The sequence below is a fragment of the Coffea eugenioides genome, chromosome 2 (genome assembly GCF_003713205.1).
Source record: "Coffea eugenioides isolate CCC68of chromosome 2, Ceug_1.0, whole genome shotgun sequence".
NCBI lineage: Eukaryota > Viridiplantae > Streptophyta > Magnoliopsida > Gentianales > Rubiaceae > Coffea > Coffea eugenioides.
In genome coordinates, this window is record NC_040036.1 from 66,549,026 (window position 1) to 66,569,760 (window position 20,735).

At 32.1% G+C, this 20,735-nt stretch overlaps 1 long non-coding RNA gene across 1 annotated transcript; it reads left to right on the forward strand.

Moving 5' to 3' along the window:
• Positions 1 to 9,887: 9,887 nt before the first annotated feature.
• On the forward strand, positions 9,888 to 18,331 carry LOC113760470. Its single transcript, XR_003467044.1, has 2 exons — positions 9,888 to 9,973; positions 18,156 to 18,331. It is a non-coding gene; the product is annotated as an uncharacterized LOC113760470 (long non-coding RNA).
• The last annotated feature ends 2,404 nt before the right edge of the window (positions 18,332 to 20,735 follow it).

Below are 20,735 nucleotides of genomic sequence, written 5' to 3' on the forward strand. Positions count from 1 at the left end.
TCAATATTTTTCGATGAAACTTTATACACCATCTATACAACATATAAACATCATATACAAGCCATCAAAACCTCAGAATTTTGCAAAAAGGTGCACGATCAAAGCAGGGGCAGAATCGGAAATTTTTCAGCCATGCATTCCTTGAGGTTTATACTAGCTATGCACCATTAATCTACCAATTTAAGCACTAAACCAACATTAGAACCATCATCAAGCATCATATCAGCCATCAATCCAAGAGTGGGAGTTCATAGAGCCCACCTTCCAAATTTTCCAACAATAACAAGCCACCCACGTGAATACAAGAGCTCATAAGTGTAAATCAATTTCCATAAACCAAGTTTCTAGATTTAGATCATCACTTACTTTAGTTGATGTCCAAGGCAGTGATTTTCGGTCCTTTTTGCTCTAGTAAAACCATGAATGTTAGCTCCTTTTTGCAGCTTAATAAGGTCTCCAAGTGTAGAGCTAAGTGTGGGTGAAATTTTGGTTGAATTTGGTGAAGGTTTGTGCAAGATTTGGAGATGAAAATTTGAAAAACTTTGAGTTGTTTTTGCAGCTGATAGTTCGGCCAAAGTGAGAGGGAAAAAGAGTGTTTGCTGATGATAAGGCTTCCGTGAGAAGCTTAAGAAATTTTGGTTTCAAGTGTACAAAAGTCAACTCTCCAATAGTGCGCGTACGCGTGCGTTTTGTGCTCGATTCCTCTTGCATTTGTTTCAATAGTGCACTAAACCTCTAATGCACTTATATTCACATAAATATTATTCACTCTTAATTGTCCCAAAATAATGGTCTAAAGTCCCTCAATTAATCGCGCGCGTGAAAACGCGTATTTCCAATTTAGGCGTGATAAAGTGAAACCTTCGAGAAATTCTTATAACGATCGTACCACTAACTATCACTTGAGTATTTAAACCTAAAATTACCTATTTTAGGACCATTGTACATGTCTCCAAGTTTCCTAGCTTATTGTACTCCCAATTGGCTAAAGTTTTCAGACACGTTTTCACTATTTACATTAATCGAGCTTTCAAAAATTAATTTTTTGAAACGAGTCACTTTAAAAATATAATGAAGTCATAATTCCATGTATTTAAATCTAATAAGGTTAGAAAATAATAATCGGAGAAAATATTCAATTAAATAATTAAATGAGCAAAGATAGGAGTCGAAAAATAATAATTTTTTTTTTACGAGTCCTCACATTCAAGGTATTAGATCACCCTCTGCATTAAAAAGAAAATCTTACAAAAAAACTGATTATATTAAAAAAGGGAGAAGACAACCTTCTAGGATTTCCAATGAACCCTATTATAAGAAATTTAAGAAAAGATTTCAAAACAATAGAAATATTACTTGTTGGAAGTGCGGAAGATTAGGACATAAAGCTAATAATTGCAAAGTAAAGCAAAAAATAAATGAAATATTTTCAGATAATTCAGAATTAAAGGAAAAAATATTAGCAATCATGATAAATGAGGAAGAGGTAGAATATATATCAAATGGATTTGAGGATTACAATGATGATAAAGAAATAAGTTCAGATGAATGTAATTGCAAAGATAAAAAATATATAAATGTTATAACTACAAAGGAAGATAAAGAATTTTTATTAGATCTAATAGAGAAAATAGATAATATAGAAACAAGGAAGACGTATTTAGAAAAATTAAAAAGGATAATATTAGCAGAAGAAAAAATTCCAAAAATAACTGAACCCTTTAGTATTTCTAGATTATTAGATAAATATTCTATAGAAGGAATAATTAAAAAAGACAACCCATTCTTTACAAAAGGAAATCAATGAATTAAAACAACAGGTAAAAGTTCTACAAAAAGAAATATTAGAATTATATACAAAAGATTTAAGTTTAGAAACTAAGATTACTATATTACAAAGCCAATTAGCCTCAAGTTCAAAAATACCAATAGAACCAATTCAAAACCCCATATTAGAAATAGAAGACAGAACTGAAAACAAAGAAAAAGATTATGTAAATATCATTGATAAAATAAATTATCAAAAATGGTATGGATTAGTTACAGTCAAAGTATTAAATTTTCAAGAAACATTAATAACTTTATTCGATAGTGGAGCAGATACAAGTTGTATTAAAGGAGGAATAATTCCATTAGAATATTTAGAAAGAACCAATGAAGAACTATATGCGGCTAATGGACAACCATTAACAGTAAAATATAAATTAAAAAATGAAATTATATGTAATAATAATTATTGCATAAAACATAGATTTCATATAGTAGAAAACTTAACAACTGATATGATTCTAGGAATTCCATTTTTTACTCAAATATATCCATTCAATGTAAGTAGTACAGGATTAAGTATTAATATAATGGGAAAAGAAATAGTATTTCCATTTATAAGTCCTATAAAAAAAAGAAATAAGAACATTACAAACATCCTCTATATATCAAACTATCAATGCTAATCAATGTAAAAAGAAATACATATTTCAGTTAAAAAATTTGCAAAAATATATAAGAATCGAAGAGCAATTACAAAATCCTAAAGTTAAACAAGAAATTAACAAAATAGAAGAATTAATTAAAAAAGAAGTATGTGCAGACATTCCAAATGCTTTTTGGGAAAGGAAAAAACATATAGTAGAATTACCATATGAAAAAGGATATTCAGATAAGGATATTCCTACTAAAGCTAGACCTATTCAAATGAATAAAGAATATTTAGAATTTTGTAAAAAGGAAATACAAATTTTATTAGAAAAGAAATTAATAACTTATTCAAAATCACCTTGGAGCTGTGTAGCTTTTTATGTAATGAATCAAGTTGAAAAAGAAAGAGGAGTTCCAAGACTAGTTATTAACTATAAACTGTTAAATAAAATGTTACAATGGATTAGATATCCAATTCCAAATAAGAGAGATTTATTAAATGGATTATTTAATGCAAAAATATTTTCAAAATTTGATTTAAAATCAGGATATTGGCAAAATATTATAGCAGAAAAAGATAGATATAAAACTGCATTCACTACACCATTTGGACATTATGAATGGGTAGTTATGCCCTTTGGATTAAAAATGCTCCATCAGAATTTCAAAATATAATGAATGACATATTTAATAATCACAGTGAATTCATTATAGTTTTATATTGATGATGTTTTAATATATTCAAATTCAATAAAACAACATTTTAAACATATTAAAATATTTCTAAATATAGTAAAGAAAAATGGATTAGTATTATCAGCACCAAAAATGAAATTATTTCAAATAGAAATAAGATTTTTAGGAGATAATATAACCAGAGGAACTATTAAACCTATTACAAGAGCTCTAGAATTTACAAGTAAATTTTCAGATGAAATTAAAGATAAAAATCAATCACAAAAATTTTTAGGATGTTTAAATTATGTAGCAGATTTCTTTCTAAATCTTAGAACAGAATGTAGAATATTATTTCAGAGATTAAGAAAGGACTCCTCTCCCTGGACAGAAGAACATACTCAAAAAATAAGATATTTAAAAGTTAAGATTATAGACTTACCCTGTTTAGGTATTCTAAACCCTAATGCTAAAATGATAGTAGAAACAGATGCCTCCGAAAAAGAATATGGTGGCATACTCAAACAAAAAGTAGAAAATTCCCAGGAACAATTAGTACGATTCCATTCAGGAGCATGAAATATCACACAGCAAAAATACTCTACTATTAAAAAAGAAATTTTAGCCATTGTTTTATGTATTTCTAAATTTCAAGATGATCTGATAAATAAAACTTTTTTATTAAGAGTTGATTGCAAATCAGCAAAAGAAGTTTTACAAAAAGATGTTAAAAATCTTGTTTCAAAACAAATGTTTGCTAGATGGCAAGCTATTTTATCTGTTTTTTATTTTGAAATAGAATATATTAAAGGTGAAAATAATTCATTACCAAATTTTCTTACTCACGAATTTCTTCAAGGGAATGGATCGTGGTCACACAAAGAATACATTCGAAGATTACGAAGAGAAAGGGACGATCCTATTCTTCAAAGAAAAGATAAAAATATTTTCAATAGATATCATACTTATTATATTAAAAATCTACAAGGAGAAATTCAGCCTATTCCTCATCATCAAATTCAAAATCATTCCCCAGTTTATACTAGACCTAGTTTTTGGTCTGTTCAGACTCCAAAAGAAAAAACCTTTCTTATCAAAAGACAAATTAATTCCAATATTATTTGCAAAGATGTCCTCAAAAAAGCCGGTCATCCTCAGGAAGAGATTCAATATTATGACTGTAAGGATCGAAGACAACCAAATGGAAGAGATAAACAATGTAAAGATCACAAACATAACAAAAAGTAAATAAAAAAGGAAAGAATTGCAAACCAATTAACTACACAGCTCCTCTTGAGCTTGTAGATTAATTCAACCAAGTTTCTTCAAGTTGATAAATTACAATCATTCTTGTGTACAAAGGAAGGTTCACCTCCTCCTTGTCCCGAACTCCACTCGGTCAAGTTAGGACGTTTTACTATCGCTCAGTACAACCCTCGCAAAGCTACACTCATGAAGTATTCACTCACAAATGAAAAACTTACAATGAATCTCACACCACTAAAACTACAAATCTTACTTGTAGAGTATTTTCTTACCAAAATCACTCTAGATCTTTTGTATCTTCAGTGTGCAAAAGTTATTTGAACTATCTGACCAACCATTATTTATATAGGATCAAGAAAGTGCCTCATTAATACTTCCAATGGATAGAAAGTAGCTGAAGAGTCAACTAGCCGTTGGAGTGTCGGACGTCCGGTATTCCTGCTTTTTTGTGTCCGACAGCAGGCAGTGAGTTTGGAAAATTTTCTTCAATTCTATCGGACGTCCGGCGCAAGCTCTTTGTGCGTCCGACAGCAAACAAAGAGATTTGAGAAATCATCTTGTTTTTATCATACGTCCGGTGGAGACATATTCAGCGTCCGATGGTTTCGTCGACTTCGAAGGATCCTATCGGACATCCGAAGCATGCGTCCGAAGTTGTACAATGATTATCGGACGTCCGGTACTGTCATCACAAGCGTCCGACAGCTTTCAACAGCCTTTGTCTTCTTTCAATTGCACTTGTTCATGGAATCAAATAACTTCATAACTGAAAGTATATCTTGAAGAGATATTAGTATCATCCATTTGTTTTGTAAACATCAAAAGATAGGGACCAAGGTCAACATTCTCCCCCTTTTTGATGATGACAAAACAATGGATGAAAGAAAAAAAGATTGAGCAAACTCCCCCTCACTCATAGCCAAACTCCCCCTCACTCATAGCATAAAAAAAAAATTTATAAGCTCTGAACAACTCCCCCTTTCACATAGCATCTATTTCTCCCCTTTTTGTCATCATACAAATTCAGTAATATTAAAAAAATCAAGAAAAATTCAGTTCAAAACATCAGAAACAACAAAAAAGAATTACAAAAAAGCATTATGAACAAGAATCTCATCAATCTTATCAAAATATCCTACTTGTTAGATTTAGCATCATGTCTAACTATCCACATGCATTTCATGTCTCTTCTCATATTTTTTTTCACATAACAATCACTTTTCATATAACCTTTTTTACAACAAAAATTACACATAATCAAAGAGTTATTTACATTAATAGGTTTAATAAATCTTACTTGTCTTCTCTTATAAATAGCAAATTCATTTGCAACAGAATTTATCTTTTTCTGATAAGTGCCAAAATGAGGTTTTAATTTATTACTTTGAAACCAGTTTTGTTTTTTATGTTGGACCAACTCATTTAAATTATCCATTTTTCTTTTCAAATCACCTTGTTACTTTTTGAATAATTCACAAAGTTTTGTTTTTCTGTCAAACTCAAAGTGTAAAACAGTCTCACTCTTTTTTAAGAAATCACTTTCAGTTTTCAATTTTTTATTTTCTTGAAAAAGACGTGCATTGTCCTGAAGAAGAAAGCTAATTTTATGTTTTAATTCCTTGTTTCTAGCATAAGATTCTTTCAAACTATCATGCAATTTTATAATGAAAAATTCAAAATCATCATCAGTTTCATCATCACTTTCAAATTGAGAATTAGAAAATGTTACCTCATCATCTCCAATGGCCATGAAAGCCAATTGAGCAGATTCTTCTTCTTCTTCAATTTCACCATCGGAGTTGCACTCATTCCATGTGAATTGAAAGTTGTTGAATCTTGGTTTTCTTTCAACTTTCTTCTTCATCATTGGACACTCACTCACGTAGTATCCAGGTTGGCTACAATCATAGCATTTGTCACCTTGCTTTTTGTTGGCCACATATCTTCCTTTGTTTCTTGCATTATTGAACTGATTTGGGAGTGAATTGCTAGGTCCACCTTTTCTGAATCTCCTCTTGTTGAGTATTCGTTTGAAGTTTCTTGTGATGAATGCGATATCATTGTCATTACCTTCCATGTCATCTCCATCTAAGGAGGTTGTATCATCTTCATCATGTGAGGCTTTTAGAGCAATATTCTTTCGCACTTTTGCATCCTCTTCCTCTTGCACCTTAGTCTTAAGTTTCAGCTCATAAGAGGTAAGAGAATTGATAAGTGATTCAATAGGCATAGCAGTCACTTTACTTTCCCAATCTTTGGACAAGGCATTCAGAATTTTTCTGTTTTTCTCACCTAGAGAGTATTCTTTTTCCAACACTTCTAAATTCTTAATGAGATCATTGAATCTACAATACATTTGATCAATATTTTCATGAGATTCCATCTTAAACGACTCATATTTAGTAATTAAGATAGATTTCTTTTGTTCTCTAACATTCTCACTACCTTCATGAATTTCTTTCAATTTGTCCCAAATTTTTTTAACTGACTTGCAACCCTTGACTCTAATAGATTCATTTAAGTCTAAAGCACAAAATAACACATTCATGGCTTTTGTATTTAAGGTGAGATGAGTTCTATCTATAGCAGTCAATTCACTTCTTATTTTTGGTCTAGATCTATGAGTATTTTCATCTATAAGAGAGGCATCCTATGGACATTCACTAATAATAAATCACAATTTAATATCAATAGATTGCAAAAAGATAATCATTTTTTCTTTCCAACTCACATAATTTGACCCATTAAACATAGGTGGTCTAATGACAGAATCTCCTTCAAAAAATATAGCATTATTGGTTGTCATTTTTACTCCCAAGTTCGATTGAACTTAATCTCTAGGAGACCAAACTCTGATACCAATTGTAAGGATCGAAAACAACGAAGTGGAAGAGATAAACAATGTAAAGATCGCAAACGTAACAAAAAGTAAATAAAAGGGAAAGAATTGCAAACCAATTAACTACACAGCTCCTCTTGAGCTTGTAGATTAATTCAACCAAGTTTCTTCAAGTTGATGAATTACAATCACTCTTGTGTATAAAGGAAGGTTCACCTCCTCCTTGTCCCGAACTCCACTCGGTCAAGTTAGGACGTTTTACTATCCCTCAGGACAACCCTCGCAGAGCTACACTCATGAAGTATTCACTCACAAATGAAAAACTTACAATGAATCTCACATCACTAAAACTACAAATCTTCCTTGTAGAGTATTTTCTCACCAAAATCACTCTAAATCTTTTGTATTTTCAGTATGCAAAAGTTATTTGAACTATCTGACCAACCATTATTTATATGGAATCAAGAAAGTGCCTCATTAATACTTTCAACGGATAGAAAGTAGCTGAAGAGTCAACTAGCCGTTGGAGTGTCGGACGTCCGGTACTCCTATTTTTTTGCGTCCGACAGCAGGCAGTGAGTTTGAGAAATTTTCTTCAATTCTATCAGACGTCCGATGCAACCTCTTTGTGCGTCCGGCAGCAAACAAAGAGATTTAAGAAATCATCTTGTTTCTATCAGACGTCCGGTGGAGACATATTCAGCGTCCGATGGTTTCGTCGACTTCGAAGGATCCTATCGGACGTCCGAAGCATGCGTCCGAAGTTGTGAAATGATTATCGGACAATTCTATCAGACGTCCGATGCAACCTCTTTGTGCGTCCGGCAGCAAACAAAGAGATTTAAGAAATCATCTTGTTTCTATCAGACGTCCGGTGGAGACATATTCAGCGTCCGATGGTTTCGTCGACTTCGAAGGATCCTATCGGACGTCCGAAGCATGCGTCCGAAGTTGTGAAATGATTATCGGACGTCCGGTACTGTCATCACAAGCGTCCGACAGCTTTCAACAACCTTTGTCTTCTTTCAATTGCACTTATTCATGGAATCAAATAACTTCAAAACTGAAAGTATATCTTGAAGAGATATTAGTATCATCTATTTGTTTTGTAAAAATCAAAAGATAGGGACTAAGGTCAACAATGACCAATAAATTCAACAGCTTCGAGAGAAACTCAACAAAATTATTTCTTGACTTTAATTTTGTAAATATGGCTCGCACTCCAAAGGGTTATGAAATGTCTCAAAGTAAGGTCCCTACTTCAAATAGATATAGTTTATTTCAAGATTTTCCAACTTTATCTTAAGTTCAAGCAGCTCAAAATCCATCCACCTCTTCAAAAGCACCACAAACCCCAATTACAAAAGAAAAATCTCCTTACATTATAAAATCCCTGATTCAACATATTACTCTAACTAAATTCAAAGAAGTACCTCCCTATGCTACACTCAAAACACTTACTCAGAGGATTTTTCCAGAAAGATGCTATTGGTGTCCTGATGATCCCCTCAAAGCTCAATCTTATTATGAACTGATTCTAGTTGATACTGGATCAGTCGAAATTATTGCAAAACCCAATCCTTCAAATCCAAAGGAAATAGCCCATTGTAAATGTATAATTAAAAAGATTTGCTCCCCAGGAGAATGGGCCTCTATTTATTCAAAAAAGAATTTTTCAGTCCGAAGGATTTCAGAAGGATTCACATATCAGAATTACAAACAAGCCTGGTATAGAGTTTTTCTATACAGACCATTTGATCATTCATGGTTTTTTATATTCCATGAACATTGCCCAAAGGATTTTTCAATTTGGTTCTATCATTGGTGGAGATATTATGGAACTCAACAGGAGATATATCCTCCAAAAGTATTAATGGGATTTCAGACTTATTGCAAAAAGATTCAAGGAGAAGAATATATTCGTTCAATATTATTTCACACAGAATTCAAAGTACCCTGGATATTTTGCTGGAGTTTTAAAATTATGCAAGATTTAGAAGCACCATTACCAATGTCTTTGGTTCGAGAATTCAAAGTTAAATGGTGGGATGAATTCAAACAAGAAATATGCTTCCAAGAGACAGTACTCAAATTTCTTCAAACAGGCGAAAAACTCAAATGGACCATGCAGCAATTAGTGACAGTTCAAACAAAAGAAAAAAGTTCGCTTCAAAAGGTCGCTGCCTCTTCAAGTATTCAAAGGCCAAACACCTCTTCAAAAGGAAAAGAGACAGAAGCAGCAAATCCGACTCAAGATTTTTTTCTTTAAAAAATGATGACAAATCCGGATATGTTTCAAGAATATCTGAATTATTTGAAGGAACAAACAAAAGAAGACAAAGGAATTTCAAATCAATGACCCACAACAGTTGGATCTACTACGGCGGAGGAATCTTCGTCATCACCCACTCAAACATCTAACCCTTTTGGTGGGTCATGCGCACAAGATCCGTATGATTACTAAAAGCTAGGATTGTTGGCAGCATTTCAAAAGCTACGGATTGCTCCATCCAATCAGATGAAGATTTCAAGATTACGAAGATAAAAAGATAAGATTCAAATGAAATGAAAATGAAATGAGCATTTCAATTCATGTATAAATAGATGTAGGATTCCAATAAACAGACATCGATCAATTTATGTGATCTGAGCCTTCCTTATTGTAAACATTCTCCTAATTTCCACTAAAATCCCAAGCTTTCATTTATATTCGCTTCCACACCCCACGCTCATCTAATATCTAAATTCAAGACTATTCAAGAACTTTAATTACAAGTAAGTTCAAAACTCTCTTTTTATTTTCTTTCACCAAGCCTGATTTCAATTATTTATTTTCTTTTTAATTAATGCCTTCATGCCTGGGCTGGTTCTGGTATCAGAGTCTGGTCAGAAATTTTTTTAATTAAAGTTACTATTTATGCTATATTTTGTCTGTTTTCTATGCTGTGTTGGTAAGCCATTGAGACTTAGTGAGACTGTTGGTAAGTCTAGAGAGTTGGTGTTCCCGACATAAGACTCTGGTGTTCCCATAGGATAGATGAATAGAAGAGATTAGCAAAAATGGCAGCTAAATTAAAACAATGGATGACTAGATCTGATTCAAAGAATTCAGACTTGGTATTAAGTAATGAAGTTAAGATGGAAATAGATAGTTCAAATTGGACTATACCTGAACAGAAAATTGAAGAAATTTACAAAGTAGGATTATTTGATTTCAAAGTAGCAATGACTATAAAAATACATGAAGAGACTCGATCTGTAAACGAACAATTTCAAACTATACATTTATTAAATGACCAATCATTACAAAAATATATTAATAATGGATATAGATGTATTCACATAGGTTTGGTACAAGTAGCCGTAAAACCCTTAGTTCATATGGGGGTAGATGCCCCAATTTTCATGGCATTAAGAGATAAAAGACTCAAAAGATATAAAAGCTCTTTATTAGCATTAATTCAAACTAACACATGTAATGGTCCTATTCATTTTAATTGTGCACCTAACTATTCATTACACATGACAGACCCATTAATAATGGATTCATTAGTCTTAGATATTCTTTTTTTTTTATTTTGGTTAACCCCGTACCGGGGAGGGACACCACCCCCCTTGTATTATTAGAAACAGATAGAAAGGAGTTTATTTGCGAACAACCCTAACACGAATGGCAAGAGTTCCAGTTTTGTCTAGTATCAAGGCCCCCCTGGCCAGCCTCGGCAGCTCCGATTGATAAGTTTAAATAACAGTACCCGAACCATTAGCCCCCACCTTGGCCAACGCATCCGCCACCTGGTTCGCCTCTCGATAGCAATGTCCCACCGTTCAACCCATCTGACAAATTGCCTGGAATGCGTCAATTTCCGATCGAATCAGCCACGGACACTTCGATTTGCCTCGGAGGATATTCGCTAACAGGAGCGAATCCATCTCCACCTGAATGCTGTAGAAGCCCCACAACACGCACTGCTGCACCCCATATACTAATGACTTGGTCTCTGCTTGTAGACTTGTCACCTTTCCAAGAGGGATGGAGAATCCAAATACCAACTCACCAAACGCATCCCTAAGTACACCACCCCCTCCACTCTTCCCCGGATTGCCCAATGAACAGCCATCTGTGTTTAGCTTCCACATCCCCTGAACTGCCGACTCCCAACCAACCAACCGATGGTAGTATCGAGGGCGCCATCCAGAGAGACTGGCATAAAAAGCATGCCAGGACGGAAAACCATCCATTTCCCCTTCAACCTTCCCACAGATCAATCCCACCGCATCTGCCATGATACGATCACAAATGGTCTGTCTACGCACGGATTGACCTTCAAAGAATGCCAGATTCTGTGCCACTCAAATATGCCAGCAGATTATGCTAGGCAACACCGTATGGATCATATGCATACGAGAATGACGTGTTGGCAGGGACCACCAACCCACCAGCCGAGACCGAACACCTATACCTCTGTAGACGACCCCCGCTGCATTCCCAAAGAAAGCCCACAGGAATTGGGCTAGATCACCCTCTGAAAAAACATGCTCCAACGATTCTAAGTTGGGAGCTAGACAGCAAAAACACTTTGAAGGGCCGTGAACATTTAGCCTCCCCAATGCTGACGCTAAAGGCAACCGATTTCTCAACACATGCATCATGAAAAAGGAAATCTTGACGGGCAACAACGGGTACCAAACCCTCTCAAGCATGAACGAGGTAGGCTGCTGCCCGCTGGACAAACGATAGGTAGATGCAATCAAAAACTCCCCAGATTCCGTCAAACACCAGATTGCCCTATCTTGCCCATCGCCAATAGGGACTGGCCTCTGAATAATCTCTGTGACAATAGCATCCGGGACCCAGCACCTCAGTACATTTTGGTTCCACCGTCCATTTGATACAAAATCCAAAATCGAATGATCTGAGACACTCTCCAACCTCTGACATAATGGACCAGAACCCAACCAATTATCAAACCAAAAATCGCAATTTCCTGACCGGACCAACTACCAAAGATTCTGTTCCGCCTCTTCACGAACCTGGAGCATTCGGCGCCAAACATAGGAACTATCCTTTGTCACCCCCACCTTACATGGGTGGCTTTGACGGCAATACTTGGCATGCATAAAGGTGGCCCACAAACAATCACTAGTACGAAACCTCCACCAAAGTTTGAAAGAGAACGCTGTATACACCTCGAGTAGAGAATGAACACCTATTCCCCCTTGCGACGTGTTGGCACACAAATCATGCCATCTAATCCAATGATGCCGTACACCACCATCCCTCTCCCCCCAAAGAAAGTTTGCCACGGCACGTTCAACCATGGCAAGGACTCCTTTAGGAGGGCTCGAGGCCGTGAGCAGATGAACCGGTATTGCTGATAAAACATGTTTAATAAGAATAATACGACCTCCAAAGGAGAGGAATCTAGCTCTCCAAGCTCCCATCATGTTGATGACCGACTGCACCAGGCCCAAGAAATATTCGCGCTTCATTAGTCTTAGATATTCACAATCCTAGCTTTTAATAGTCATACGGATCTTGTGCGCATGACCCACCAAAAGGGTCAGATGTTTGAGTGAGTGATAACGAAGATTCCTCCGCCGTAGTAGATCCAGCTGTTGTGGGTCCTTGATTTGAAATTCCTTTGTCTTCTTTTGTTTGTTCCTTCAAATAATTCAGATATTCTTGAAGCATATCCGAATTTGTCATCATTTTTTAAAGAAAAAAATCTTGAGCCAGATTTGCTGCTTCTGTCTCTTTTTCTTTTGAAGAAGTGTTTGGCCTTTGAATACTTGAAGAGGCAGCAACCTTTTGAAGCGAACTTTTTTCTTTTGTTTGAACTGTCGCTAATTGCTTCATGGTCCATTTGAGTTTTTCGCATGTTTGAAGAAATTTGAGTACTGTCTCTTGAGAGCATATTTCTTGTTTGAATTCATCCCACCATTTAATTTTGAATTCTCGAACCAAAGACATTGATAATGGTGCTTCTAAATCTTGCATAATTTTAAAACTCCAACAAAATATCCAGGGTACTTTGAATTCTGTGTGAAATAATATTGAACGAGTATATTCTTCTCCTTGAATCTTTTTGCAATAAGTCTGAAATCCAATTAACACTTTTGGAGGATATATCTCCTGTTGAGGTCCATAATATCTCCATCAATGATAGAACCAAATTGAAAAATCCTTTGGGTAATGTGCATGGAATATAAAAAATCATGAATGATCAAATGGTCTGTATAGAAAAGCTCAATACTAGGCCTATTTGTAATCCTGATATGTGAATACTTCTGGAATCCTTCGGACTGAAAAATTCTTTTTTGAATAAATAGAGGCCCATTCTCCTGGGGAGCAAACCTTTTTAATTATACATTTGCAATGGGCTATTTCCTTTGGATTTGAAGGATTGGGTTTTGCAATAATTTCGACTGATCCAGTATCAACTAGAATCAGTTCATAATAAGATTGAGTTTTGAGGGGATCATCAGGACACCAATAGCATCCTTCTGGAAAAATCCTCTGAGTAAGTGTTTTGAGTGTAGCATAGGGAGGTACTTCTTTGAATTTAGTTAGAGTAATATGTTGAATCAAGGATTCTATAATGTAAGGAGATTTTTCTTTTGTAATTGGGGTTTGTAGTGCTTTTGAAGAGGTGGATGGATTTTGAGCTGATTGAACATAAGATAAAGTTGGAAAATCTTGAAATAAACTATATCTATTTGAAGTAGGGACCTTACTTTGAGACATTTCATAATCCTTTGGAGTGCGAGCCATATTTGCAAAATTAAAGTCAAGAAATAATTTTGTTAAGTTTCTCTCGAAACTGTTGAATTTGTTGGTCATAATATTGAATCTCTTCCTGAGGATGATCGGCTTTTTTGAGGACATCTTTGAAAATAATATTGGAATTAATTTGTCTTTTGAGAAGAAAGGCTTTTTCTTTTGGAGTCTGAACAGACCAAAAACTAGATCTAATATAAACTGGGGAATGATTTTGAATTTGATGATGAGGAATAGGCTGAATTTCTCCTTGTGGATTTTTAATATAATAAATATGATATCTATTGAAAATATTTTTATCTTTTCTTTGAAGAATAAGATCGTCTCTTTCTCTTCGTAATCTTCGAATGTATTCTTTGTGTGACTCACAATCCATTCCCTTGAAGAAATTCGCGAGTAAGAAAATCTGGTAATGAATTATTTTCACCTTTAATATATTCTATTTCAAAATCAAAAACAGATAAAATAGCTTGCCATCTAGCAAATATTTGTTTTGAAACAAGATTTTTAACATCTTTTTATAAAACTTCTTTTGCTGATTTGCAATCAACTCTTAATAAAAAAGTTTTATTTATCAAATCATCTTGAAATTTAGAAATACATAAAACAATGGCTAAAATTTCTTTTTTAATAGTAGAGTATTTTTGCTGTGTGATATTCCATGCTCCTGAATAGAATCGTACTAATTGTTCCTGGGAATTTTCTACTTTTTGTTTTAGTATGCTACCATATCCTTTTTCGGAGGCATCTGTTTCTACTATCATTTTAGCATTAGGGTTTGGAATACCTAAACAGGGTAAGTATATAATCTTAGCTTTTAAATATCTTATTTTTTGAGTATGTTCTTCTGTCTAGGGAGAGGGGTCCTTTCTTAATATCTGAAATAATATTCTACATTCTGTTCTAAGATTTAGAAAGAAATCTGATACATAATTTAAACATCCTAAAAATCTTTGTAATTGATTTTTATCTTTAATTTCATCTGGAAATTTACTTATAAATTCTAGAGCTCTTGTAATAGGTTTAATAGTTCCTCTAGTTATATTATGTCCTAAAAATCTTATTTCTGTTTGAAATAATTTCATTTTTGGTGTTGATAATACTAATCCATTTTTCTTTACTATATTTAGAAATATTTTAATATGTTTAAAATGTTGTTCTATTGAATTTGAATATATTAAAACATCATCAATATAAACTATAATGAATTCACTGTGATTATTAAATATGTCATTCATTATATTTGAAATTCTGATGGAGCATTTTTAATCCAAAGGGCATAACTACCCATTCATAATGTCCAAATGGTGTAGTGAATGCAGTTTTATATCTATCTTTTTCTGCTATAATAATTTGCCAATATCCTGATTTTTTGAAAATATTTTTGCATTAAATAATCCATTTAATAAATCTCTCTTATTTGGAATTGGATATCTAATCCATTGTAACATTTTATTTAACGGTTTATAGTTAATAACTAGTCTTGGAACTCCTCTTTCTTTTTCAACTTGATTCATTACATAAAAAGCTGCATAGCTCCAAGGTGATTTTGAATGAGTTATTAATTTCTTTTCTAATAAAATTTGTATTTCCTTTTTACAAAATTCTAAATATTCTTTATTCATTTGAATAGGTCAAGCTTTAGTAGAAATATCCTTATCTGAATATCCTTTTTCATATGGTAATTCTACTATATGTTTTTTCCTTTCCCAAAAAGCATTTGGAATGTCTGCACATACTTCTTTTTTAATTAATTCTTCTATTTTGTTAATTTCTTGTTTAACTTTAGGATTTTGTAATTGCTCTTCGATTCTTATATATTTTTGTAAAATTTTTAACTCAGATATGTATTTCTTTTTACATTGAATAGCATTGATAGTTTGATATATAGAGGATGTTTGAAATGTTCTTATTTCTTTTTGTTTTATAGGACTTATAAATGGAAATACTATTTCTTTTCCCATTATATTAATACTTAATCCTGTACTACTTACATTGAATGGACATATTTAAGTAAAAAATGGAATTTCTAGAATCATATCAGTTGTTAAGTTTTCTACTATATGAAATCTATGTTTTATGCAATAATTATTATTACATATAATTCCATTTTTTAATTTATATTTTACTATTAATGGTTGTCCATTAGCCGCATATAGTTCTTCATTGGTTCTTTCTAAATATTCTAATGAAATTATTCCTCCTTTAATACAATTTGTATCTGCTCCACTATCGAATAAAGTTATTAATGTTTCTTGAAAATTTAATACTTTGACTGTAACTAATCCATACCATTTTTGATAATTTATTTTATCAATGATATTTACATAATCTTTTTCTTTGTTTTTAGTTCTATCTTCTATTTCTAATATGGGGTTTTGAATTGGTTCTATTGGTATTTTTGAACTTGAGGCTAATTGGCTTTGTAATATAGTAATCTTAGTTTCTAAACTTAAATATTTTGTATATAATTCTAATATTTCTTTTTGTAGAACTTTTACCTGTTGTTTTAATTCATTGATTTCCTTTTGTAAAGAATGGGTTGTCTTTTTTAATTATTCCTTCTATAGAATATTTATCTAATAATCTAGAAATACTAAAGGGTTCAGTTATTTTTGGAATTTTTTCTTCTGCTAATATTATCCCTTTTAATTTTTCTAAATACGTCTTCCTTGTTTCTATATTATCTATTTTCTCTATTAGATCTAATAAAAATTCTTTATCTTCCTTTGTAGTTATAACATTTATATATTTTTTATCTTTGCAATTACATTCATCTGAACTTATTTCTTTATCATCATTGTAATCCTCAGATCCATTTGATATATATTCTACCTCTTCCTCATTTATCATGATTGCTAATATTTTTTTCTTTAATTCTGAATTATCTGAAAATATTTCATTTATTTTTTGCTTTACTTTGCAATTATTAGCTTTATGTCCTAATCTTCCGCATTTCCAGCAAGTAATATTTCTATTGTTTTGAAATCTTTTCTTAAATTTTTTATAATAGGGTTCATTGGAAATCCTAGAAGGTTGTCTTCTCCCTTTTTTAATATAATCGGTTTTTTTTGTAAGATTTTCTTTTCAATGCAGAGGGTGATCTAATACCCTTGAATACCAAAAGCTTCACAAAATGATCATACTTCTTATTTTTGTGATCCATACTTTTGTTGCATTTTTAATTCTATGCATAATACTAATCCTTCTTTTTTAATAAATCCTAATAATTGTCCCATAGTGACTCCTTCTAATGATAATATATCTGTACCCATTTCTTTTTGTAAATTAGTCATAATTCTTTGAGAAAATAAAGTTGGTAGTCCAGTGATAAATTTTTCTTTCCAGAAAGACATATTACAATCAGATCTTCTTAATACATGTGTTAAAAACATATTTTTGTACCATCTGTAATCTGTAAGAGTTGGACATCTTAAATTGGTTAAAAACATTTTATTAGAATGTAATTCTTCTTTTGGATTTCCTACAAAATACATTGCAATTGTGACTGTTAAGAATTTTGCTGCATCTGATTTAGTAGTGATGTTACCTTGCTCATCTTCAACTTCTATAGTGTGATTTAATATTGCAGTTTTGCTTTCTAATGTTAATGCATTATCCTACCAATTTTTTAATTGACCTGTGAATCCTGATATTAATATTGTTGCAATTGATTTTTCATCTGCATGTCTTACTTTATATGCTAATCTTGCCATTCTCATTTCTTGTAATGTATTTAATATCTCATATTCTGTTTTGCCATCTATATTCCATTCATATAATGATTTTCCATCATATTTACTGGTGTGAAATTTTGACCTTTCTTCATATTGAATATCTGGAGGTATTGGTCTTGTATAATAATTTCTAGTGTCTATCATTTTCCAATTTTTATAGTTTCTTTGGGGTTTTTTTATATTTTTTTCTCGAAATTTTATTTATGGTATAATCAAATTGTCCTTCAACTACATCTATTAACTGATTGTTTTGTTCTTCTTCTTCGATGTCTGAAAATTCTTCTGGAGTGGTTGTTTCTTCAGATTCTGAAATTTCTTTAATTTTTCATTATTCTAATGTTTGAATTCTTGATGTACTAGGGTCTGTAATTGTTAAGCTTCTTTGAATTCTTCCTAATATTTGTGCTTGTGCTAATTCTTCTTCTTGTTTATATTGCAGGCTTCTAGATTGGAAATGTGGTGCTGAAATATCATTAGGAAATTTAGGTGTGGAAATTCCTGGAATAGCTTCTATCATTTTTTTCTAATTTATTTCCTATTGTTTGAATTTTTGTATCTAAATATTCTACATTTTGGGATACCGAATGTAATAATTGATTTGTATAATTATTTTGATGATATACTGTTTTAATATCTTCATAAACTAATATTGCATTATCTTGTGCTTCTCTACCTTTTTTAAATGGGGAGGCCGTGGTTAAATCATTAATTTTGATTTCTTGTAATGGAGGATGTATTGCAGTAACTACAGTATTATCTGCTAATGTCCATTTTTTATATAGACTTGTTTAGCCCATTGCAAATGTATAATTAAAAAGGTTTGCTCCCCAGGAGAATGGGCCTCTATTTATTCAAAAAAGAATTTTTCAGTCCGAAGGATTCCAGAAGAATTCACATATCAGGATTACAAACAAGCCTGGTATAGAGCTTTTCTATACAGACCATTTGATCATTCATGATTTTTTATATTCCATGAACATTGCCCAAAGGATTTTCCAATTTGGTTCTATCATTGGTGGAGATATTATGGACCTCAACAGGAGATATATCCTCCAAAAGTGTTAATGGGATTTCAAACTTATTGCAAAAAGATTCAAGGAGAAGAATATACTCGTTCAATATTATTTCACACAGAATTCAAAGTACCCTGGATATTTTGCTGGAGTTTTAAAATTATGCAAGATTTAGAAGCACCATTACCAATGTCTTTGGTTCGAAAATTCAAAGTTAAATGGTGGGATGAATTCAAACAAGAAATATGCTCCCAAGAGACAGTACTCAAATTTCTTCAAACAGGCGAAAAACTCAAATGGACCATGCAGCAATTAGTGACAGTTCAAACAAAAGAAAAAAATTCGCTTCAAAAGGTCGCTGCCTGTTCAAGTATTCAAAGGCCAAACACCCCTTCAAAAGGAAAAGAGACAGAAGCAGCAAATCCGGCTCAAGATTTTTTTCTTTAAAAAATGATAACAAATCCGGATATGCTTAAAGAATATCTGAATTATTTGAAGGAACAAACAAAAGAAGACAAAGGAATTTCAAATCAAGGACCCACAACAGCTGGATCTACTACGGCGGAGGAATTTTCGTCATCACCCACTCAAACATTTGACCATTTTGGTGGGTCATGCGCACAAGATCCGTATGACTACTAAAAGCTAGGATTGTTGGCAACATTTCAAAAGCTACGGATTGCTCCATCCAATCAGATGAAGATTTCAAGATTACGAAGATAAAAAGATAAGATTCAAATAAAATGAAAATGAAATGAACATTTCAATTCATGTATAAATAGATGTAGGATTCCAAAAAACAGGCATCGATCAATTTATGTGATCTGAACCTTCCTTATTGTAAACATTCTCCTAGTTTCCAATAAAATCCCAAGCTTTCATTCATATTCGCTTCCACACCCCATGCTCATCTAATATCTAAATTCAAAACTATTCAAGAACTTTAAGTACAAGTAAGTTCAAAACTCTCTCTATTTTCTTTCAACAATATTAATATAGTAAAAATCTTAGAGGAATCTGAAGAAATTTAATGCAACATTCATATTAGATGGCTCAGATTTCCATTCATATTAGAGCCTTAGAAATTGTCTTTACCCAGAGTCTTAGAAAGATTTCTCCTTATTAGTCTTAGATGGGGTTAGAAGCCTTATTAATATCTATTCATCTATTTATAATGTTTATGAAGCACTAGATTTTCTTTTCATAGACTTAAATTTTTATTATTTATCTATTTATAATCTTAGCTTTTATATGGGAAAATCCTAGGTATTTATATAAATACCCAGTTTTCAAGAGGTTATTACAAGGCTAAAATATTTACTGCCTGATATGCAATTCAGTTCATGTGGGGTTAAATATTAGATGGCTTTTGAAATCATTAAGTGAATAGATAAATACTTAAATATGTTAGTTTATCCTGATTATACAAATATTTCTTATACCCCATATTCAAGGTCCTTATAAATGATTGTTTAAATTTATTTCTATTAAGTTTAGATTATAAATATGTTTAAATTAAATATTATATAACCCCATTATAAATGGGTTTAAGAATTGAATATTTTAGCCAACAACCCCATTATAAATGTATTAAAAATAATACATTTATACCCCATTATAAATATTTTGTATTAAGGATATAGTCATTTGTTTATATAATCATTTCAAAATACCCCATATAATCATATCTTAATACAAAATATAATCATTTTTATAGTTTATACAAATCATTTAGGGTATAAACCAGCCTTGTTTAGAAATTGCTTTAATTCTTAAGTTTATAAATATTTATAAAATATTATAATATATCTGTATTTTAATAATATTTTATATGACATTGTAACCCCATATAATTGAGTATTTTTAAACTCAATTATTTGATATTTATATTTTAATAAGTATAATTGCCATGAATAATAGTATTTATTTATAATATATTTGATAATACAGATATTTTATAGAATACATGTCTATATTTGTACATCAGATAATAGATATTTGATATA